This window comes from Heptranchias perlo, unplaced genomic scaffold, assembly GCF_035084215.1.
Source record: "Heptranchias perlo isolate sHepPer1 unplaced genomic scaffold, sHepPer1.hap1 HAP1_SCAFFOLD_56, whole genome shotgun sequence".
Classification (NCBI taxonomy): domain Eukaryota; kingdom Metazoa; phylum Chordata; class Chondrichthyes; order Hexanchiformes; family Hexanchidae; genus Heptranchias; species Heptranchias perlo.
In genome coordinates this window covers 4949924-4957539 of record NW_027139581.1, presented here as the reverse complement: position 1 = coordinate 4957539, position 7616 = coordinate 4949924, and positions in this window count along the sequence as shown.

Sequence of the window (7616 nt, the reverse complement as noted above, 5' to 3'; positions counted from 1 at the left end):
TCACTGTCACTTTCACCTTTGATCGATTTGTGGCCATTTGTTGCCAGAAGCTGAAAACAAAATATTGCACCGAGAAAACGGCGGCTGTGATTCTGGGAACAGTGAGTGTGCTGTTCTGTGTGAAGAACACTTTCTGGTACTTCATGCTTGGAGGTGAATATTGGATTGGTAATTCTCCCAGGTTTTGTTTTGTATCAGATTATGTTATTTACTCGCAGGTGTGGACAATAATTGAATTCCTTCATTTTATTGTAACCCCATTTGTTCCATTTGTTCTGATTCTGCTGCTCAATGCTTTAACCGTCAGACACATTTTAGTGTCGAGCAGAGTCCGCAGGAGACTCCGGGCCCACAGCAGTGGGGAGAGTCCCAGTGACCCAGAGATGGAGAAGAGAAGGAAATCCATCATTTTACTGTTTGTGATATCGGCGAATTTGATCCTGTTATGGGCGGTGTTTCTGTTGTATTTTGTATGCAACCGATTGTATCTGTTGCGCTTTATTCCTGTGTATCTACCTGAATTTTTACAAGAACTGGGATTTATGCTCCAGCTCCTGAGTTGCTGCACCAACACGTGTATTTATGCCGTGACCCAGACTAAATTCAGAGAGGAGTTGAAGAATGTGGTGAAATATCCCTTGACTGGAATTGTTAAATTCATTAAATAATGAGAAGACTTTCCATCATCACAAGGTGTTGGTCTGGTTTTCTGCCCAATCTTCTTATCTCTGTGATACAAAGACAGTGAGGCCGGTTTTCATCTTTCACCGCCCTGATTCAGTGACTAACAGGAACGGTAGATGTGGGGAAGTCCGCGGAGTTCAGTCCCGCTTGATTCCTGCTGGTTTTTAGCCCCGTTAAGTCCTCTGGTGCGGCCTGGGGTGGGTGTATGAAGCTCCCGTCCGCCAGGCTCTTGTTTCATGTGTTTAACCAAAGCGGGCGGGGCGAGGCACACATGCAGCCCATGGTGTGAGGACCAGAGAATCATCTTTTAATTATCATTTCACTTCTCTTTAGGAACAGAGGAACAGGAGGAGGCCATTCAGCCCCTCGAGCCTATTCCTCCATTCAATTCGATCATGGCTGATCTGTACCTTAACTCAATTTACCCCCTTGGTTTTGTAACCCTGAATACCCTCGCCCAACAAAAATCTATCAATCTCAGTTTTGTAATTTTCCATTGAACCCCGGCATCAACAGCTTTTGGGGGAGAGGGTTCCAGATGTCCACTCCCTTTGTGTGAAGAAATGCTTCCTGACATCACCCCTGAACCTCTCATTTTAAGATTATGCTCCCTTGTCATGGACTAGCCCACCAGAAGAAATAGTTTCTCTCCATCTCCCCTATCAAATCCTTTAATCATCTTAAACATCAATTAGATCACCCCTTAATCTTCTATATTCAAGGGAATACAAGCCTAGTCTATGCAACCTGTCCTCATCATTTAACCGTTTAACCCCGATAACAATCTGGTGAATCTGCGCTGCACCCCCTCCGAGGCCAAATATCCTTCCTGAGATGCGGTGCCCAGAACTGAACGCAGTCTCCAGCTGGGGTCTGACCAGAGCTCTGTACAACTGGAACATAACTTCCACCCTTTTGTATTCCAGCCTTTTGTGATCAGGCCCAACGTTCCATTCGTCTTTTCAATTAGTTTTTGTACCTGTCCATCAGCATTTAATGATTTCTGTACTTGGACCCCTAAATCTCGCGGCACTTCCACAGTTCCCAGATTTTCGCCATTTAGAAAATACCCTGATCTATCTGTCTTGGGACCAAAGCGGATGACCTCACACTTTCCCCCTTTGAACTCCATCTGTCACAGTTTTGCCCATTCACTTAATCTATCAATGTCCCTTTGCAACTATCTGCTCCCATCGACAATATTTATTGTGCTACCGAACTTGATGTCGTCAGTAAACTAAGATATACGGCTGTGTATTCCTTCATCCAAGTCATTTATAAATACAGTGAAAAGCCGCGGTCCCAGTACAGTTCACTGGGGACACCACTAGTCACATCCTGCTGATTGGAGTACAGACTCATTAAACCTACTCCCTGTCTCCTAACTCCGAACCAATTCCCTGTCCAAGCCAATAGATTGCCTCCAATCCCATGCACTCTCGATTTTATTAACAGACTCTTATGTGGAACCTTATCGAACGTCTTCTGAAAGTCCATATAAATAACATCCAGAGACACGCCATTGCCGACCACATTAATGACCTCCTCAAAAAATTTAACGACGGGTTCATTCGACATGACTTAACCTTTACAAATCCATGCTGCTCTCTCTGATCAGCTCCAATTTCTCCAGATGCTCAGTCACTCTGTCCCTAATAACAGATTCCACCAACTCCCCCACAATTGATGACAGACGAATGATTTTATGATTTCCTGCTTCATCTCTACTGAATTGAAAACTATTTGAACAATGCGTTGATATACAGGGAATAAAGTGGTGATGTACCGGGTATAAAATGGTGATGTACAGGGTATAAAGTGCTGATGTACAGGGTATAAAGTGGTGATGTACAGAGTATAATGTCGTCATGTACAGGGTATAAAGTGGTGATGTACAGGGTATAAAGTAGTGATGTACAGGGTATAAAGTGGTGATGTACAGGGTATTAAGTGGTGATGGACAGGGTATCAAGTGGAGATGTACAGGGTATAAAGTGGTGATGTACAGGGGAGAAAGTGGTGATGGACACGGTATAAAGTGGTGATGTACAGGGTATAAAGTGGTGATGTACAGGGTGTAAAGTGGTGATATACAGAGTATAAAGTGGTGATGTACACGGTATAAAGTGGTGATGTACAGGGTATAAATTTGTGATGTACAAGATATAAAGTGGTGATGTACAGGGTATAAAGTGGTGATATACAGGGTATAAAGTGGTGATGCACAGGGTATAAATTCGTGATGTACAGGGTATAAAGTGGTGATGTAGAGGGTATAAAGCGGTGATGGACAGGGTATAAAGTGGTGATGTACAGGGGAGAAAGTGGTGATGGACTCGGTATAAAGTGGTGATGTACCGGGTATAAAGTGGTGATGTACAGGGGAGAAATTGGTGATGGACAGGGTATAAAGTGGTTATGTAGAGGGTATAAAGTGGTGATGTAGAGGGTATAAAGTGGTGATGTTCACGGTATAAAGTGGTGATGTACAGGGTATAAAGTGGTGATGTACAGGGTATAAAGTGGTGATATACAGGGTATAAAGAGGTGATGTACAGAGTATAAAGTGGTGATGTACAGGGTATAAAGTGGTGATGTACAGGGGAGAAATTGGTGATGGACAGGGTATAAATTGGTCATGTGGAGGGGAGAAATTGGTGATGTACCGGGTATAAAGTGGTCATGTACAGGGGAGAAATTGGTGATGTGCAGGGTATAAAGTGGTCATGTGCAGGGGAGAAATTGGTGATGTACAGGGTATAAAGTGGTGATGTACAGGGGAGAAAGTGGTGATGTACAGGGTATAAAGTGGTGATGTATCCGGTATAAAGTGGTGATGTACATGGTATAAAGTGGTGATGTACAGGGTATAAAGTGGTGATGTATCCGGTATAATGTGGTGATGTACAGGGTACAAAGTGGTGATGTACCGGGTATAAAGTGATGATGTACCGGGTATAAAGTGGTGATGTACAGGGGAGAAATTGTTGATGGACAGGGTATTAAGTGGTGATGTGTAGGACATAAAGTGGTGATAAGATCATATGAGACAGGAGCAGGAGTAGGCCATTCGGCCCCTCGAGCCTGCTCCGCCATTCAATGAGATCATGGTGATCGGATTTTTCCCTTAACTCCACTTTCCCGCCCTTTCCCCATATCCTTTGACTCCCTGGCTGATCAAAAAATTGTCTAACTCAGCCTTGAATGTATTCAATGACTCAGCCTCCACAGCTTTTTGGGGTAAAGAATTCCAAAGATTCAAGACCCTCTGGGAGAAGAAATTCCTCCTCATTTCCATCTTAAACGGGCGAACCCTTATTCTGGGACGATGCCCCCCAGTTTTAGATTCCCCCATGAGGGGTAACATCCTCTCAGCATCTACCCTATTGAGTCCCTCAGAATCTTCTCTGTTCCAATAAGATCTCCTCTCATTCTTCCAATCTTCAATGAGTGTGGACCCAACCTGTTCAACCTTTCCTCAAAAGGCAACCCTTACATGCCCGGAATCAACCTAGTGAACCTTCTCTGAACTGCCTCAAATGCAGGTATGTCCTTCCTTAAATAAGGGCACCAGAACTGTACGCTGTGCCCCAGGTCTGGTCTCTCCAGCACCCTGTGAGGTTGTCGAATGACTTCCCTGCTTTTATACTCCATCCCCCTAGAAATAAAGGCCAATATTCCATTTGCCTTCCGGATTACCTGCTGCACCTGTATGTTGACTTATTGTGTTTAATGTACGAGGACACCCAGATCCCTCTGTATGCAGCAATTTGTAGTATTTCTCCATTCAAATAATATTATGTTTTTTTTATTTTTCCTCCCAAAGTGGATGAATTCACATTTTCCCACCTTATATTCAATCTGCCTAATTTTTGCCCATTCACTTAACCCGTCAATATCCCTTGGCTGACACGTTGTGTCCTCATCCCAACTTGCTTTTCCACCTATCTTTGTATCATCAGCAAATTTGGACACAAGACACTCTGTTCCTTCATCCAAGTCATTGATAGATATTGTAAATAGTTGAGGCCCCAGCACTGATCCCTGCGGCACCCCACTAGTTACAGATTGCCATTTTGAAAATGACCCTTTTATCCCGACTCTTTGTTTTCTGTTAATTAGCCAATCTTCTATCCATGCCAGTATATTACCACCAACACCATGAGCTCTTATCTTGTGCAGTAACCTTTTTTGTTGCACCTTATCTAATGCTTTTTGGAAATCCAAATATACTGCATCCATTGGTTCCCCTTTATCTACTCTGCCCGTTACTTCCTCAAAGAACTCCAATAAATTTGTCACACATGACTTCCCCTTCATAAGACCGTGTTGACTCTCCTTGACTGTATTATGATTCTCCAAATGTCCTGCTACTACTTCCTTAATAATGGATTCTAGCATTTTCCCAAAAACAGATGTTAGGCTAACTGGTCTGTAGTTACCTGCTTTCTGTCTCACTCCCTTCTTGAATAAGGGTGTTACGTTTGCGGTTTTCCAATCCGCTGGGACCTTGCCAGAATCAAGTGAATTCTGGAAGAATACAAACAATTCATCCACGATCTCTGTATCCACTTCCTTTCAGACACTCGGATGAAAGCCATCAGGTCCAGGGGACTTGTCAGCATTTAGACCCATTCGTTTACCTCGCACTTTTTCTACAGTGATAGTGATTGTTTGAGGTTCCTCCCTCCCCTTTGCCCCTTGATTTTCTATTATTATTGGTCGGTTATTAGTGTCTTCTATTGTGAAGACTGATACAAAATAAATGTTCAATTTCTGTGCCATTTCCTTGTTTTCCATTATTATTCTCCCAGTCTCATCCTCTAAGGGACCAATGTTTACTTTCGCTACCCTCTTCCTTTTTTTTACTTGCAGAAGCTTTTACTGTCAGTTTTTATATTTCTTGCTAGTTTATTCTCATCATTTATTTTCTCCCTCTGTATTATTATTTTCGTCATCCTTTGCTTGTTTTTAAATCTTTCCCAGTCTTTATGCTTATCAGTAATCTTTGCCATGTTGTATGCTTTTTCTTTCATCCTGATACCAACCTTTACTTCCTTAGTTAGCCATGGTTGGTTCATTCTTTTTGTGGAGTCTTTCCTCGCACAGGGACATATGTTGTTGCGAGTTATAAAATACCTCTTTCAATGTTTGCCACTGCTTATGCACCATCATACCATCTAATCTGTTCACCCAGTCGACTTCAGTCAGTTCCGCCCTCATTCCTTTGTAATTGCCCTTATTTAAGTTTAATACAGTAGTTTCAGACCCAAGATCCTCGCTCTCAAACTGGATGTGAAATTCTGTCATGTTATGATCGCTGCTTCCCAAGGGTTCCTTTACTTTCAGATCATTAATTAATCCTGTTTCGTTACCCATTACCAGATCCAAAATGGCCTGTTCCCTGGTTGGTTCCTCGACGTATTGGTCTAAGAAACAGTCCATAATACACTCTACGAGCTCCTCTTCAGGGCTATTTTTTTCCAATATGTTTTGTCCAATCTAAGTGAATGTTAAAATCGCTCATGATTATTGCATTACCTTTTTTTACAAGCCCCCCTTCTTTTCTGATTTATATTTTGCCCTACAGTGTAGCTACTGTTAGGGGCCTATATATTACTCCCACCAGTGATTTCTTTCCCTTGCTATTTCTTACCTCCACCCAAATTGATTCGACATCTTGATCTTCTGAGCCAAGATCATTTCTCACTATTATACCAATTTCATCCTTTATTAACAGAGCTACCCCACCACCTTTATCTTTTTTCCGATCCTTCCGAAATGTTAAATAACCCTGAATATTGAGCTCCCAAACTTGGTCACCTTGCAACCACGTCACTGTAACGGCCACGAGATCATACCCATTTGTTTCTATTTGTGTCGTCAATTCATCGATCTGATTACGAATGCTGCTCGCATTCAGATAAAGAACCTTTAATTTTGTCTTTTTACCATTCTTTCCTACCCCGGTCCCATTTGCTGCTGCACTCTTATGTTTGTACGCTCTGTCCCTTCCTGACACACTCTGTTTATCATTACCCCCATCACTTTCCTGTCATACTTCCTTGTCTTTTCTCTTTATCATTCTAAACTTCGCCCCACCTGCGTTCTCCGCCCGTCTATTTAGCTTAAAGCCTTCTCTACCGTGTAAGGGGTTTCTTTTTTACTGTTTCTCGGGCTTATAATAGGTCAGCCAGTTATGTTTCCCTGAGCTGCCCTGCCCGCAGTGCGGTTGCGAATCGCTTACACTTCCTGATTCTGAGCTGAGGACTTATCGAGTGGTAACAAAGACAGACAAACAGACCAGTGGATTGGTACAAGGAAAACCAATGTTTATTAATAAGAAAACTAAAACTACAAAGTAAATAGTATAATACAGAAGATGAAAAGAAATTGCAATGGATGTAATACAGTTTTACGCTAAACGGGTTGGAAGAAACGGACACATCGAGGGAAAATTCTAAAATCACAAGTTTAGCAATATCCCCTTTAACCCCCACCCTTATACTTATGCTAGGTTGTCTTGTGGCGGCCAGAAAATTAATGCTCACCGGTGAAAACAGATGAAAAGGCCTGGCCTCTGATGCTCTGCTGTTGCCGTCGACATGTAATTGCGAGGTTTACTGAATGGCCTTCCTTCTTAGTTGCTAGCAGACAGCAGGACCCCGAGCCAGGAGACGAAGAGAAAGAGAAAGAGAGAGATACTGGGCAGCCCCAGTTATACCCTCTTGGCAACAGGTCTTTTTTCATACCTCATCAGCTTCCTTCATTGTTTGATTTAAGCAAGAAACGTAAGACAAAGGACCCCATCTCTGGCCCATTTACATTAATGGCCAATTCCTGTATTTCTGAGTTCCATAACTGCTTTACCATTGTTCCGAATGTACCTTGATGGTTCACCTTTTGTCCTGCAATCACGTCCTGCTCGAATT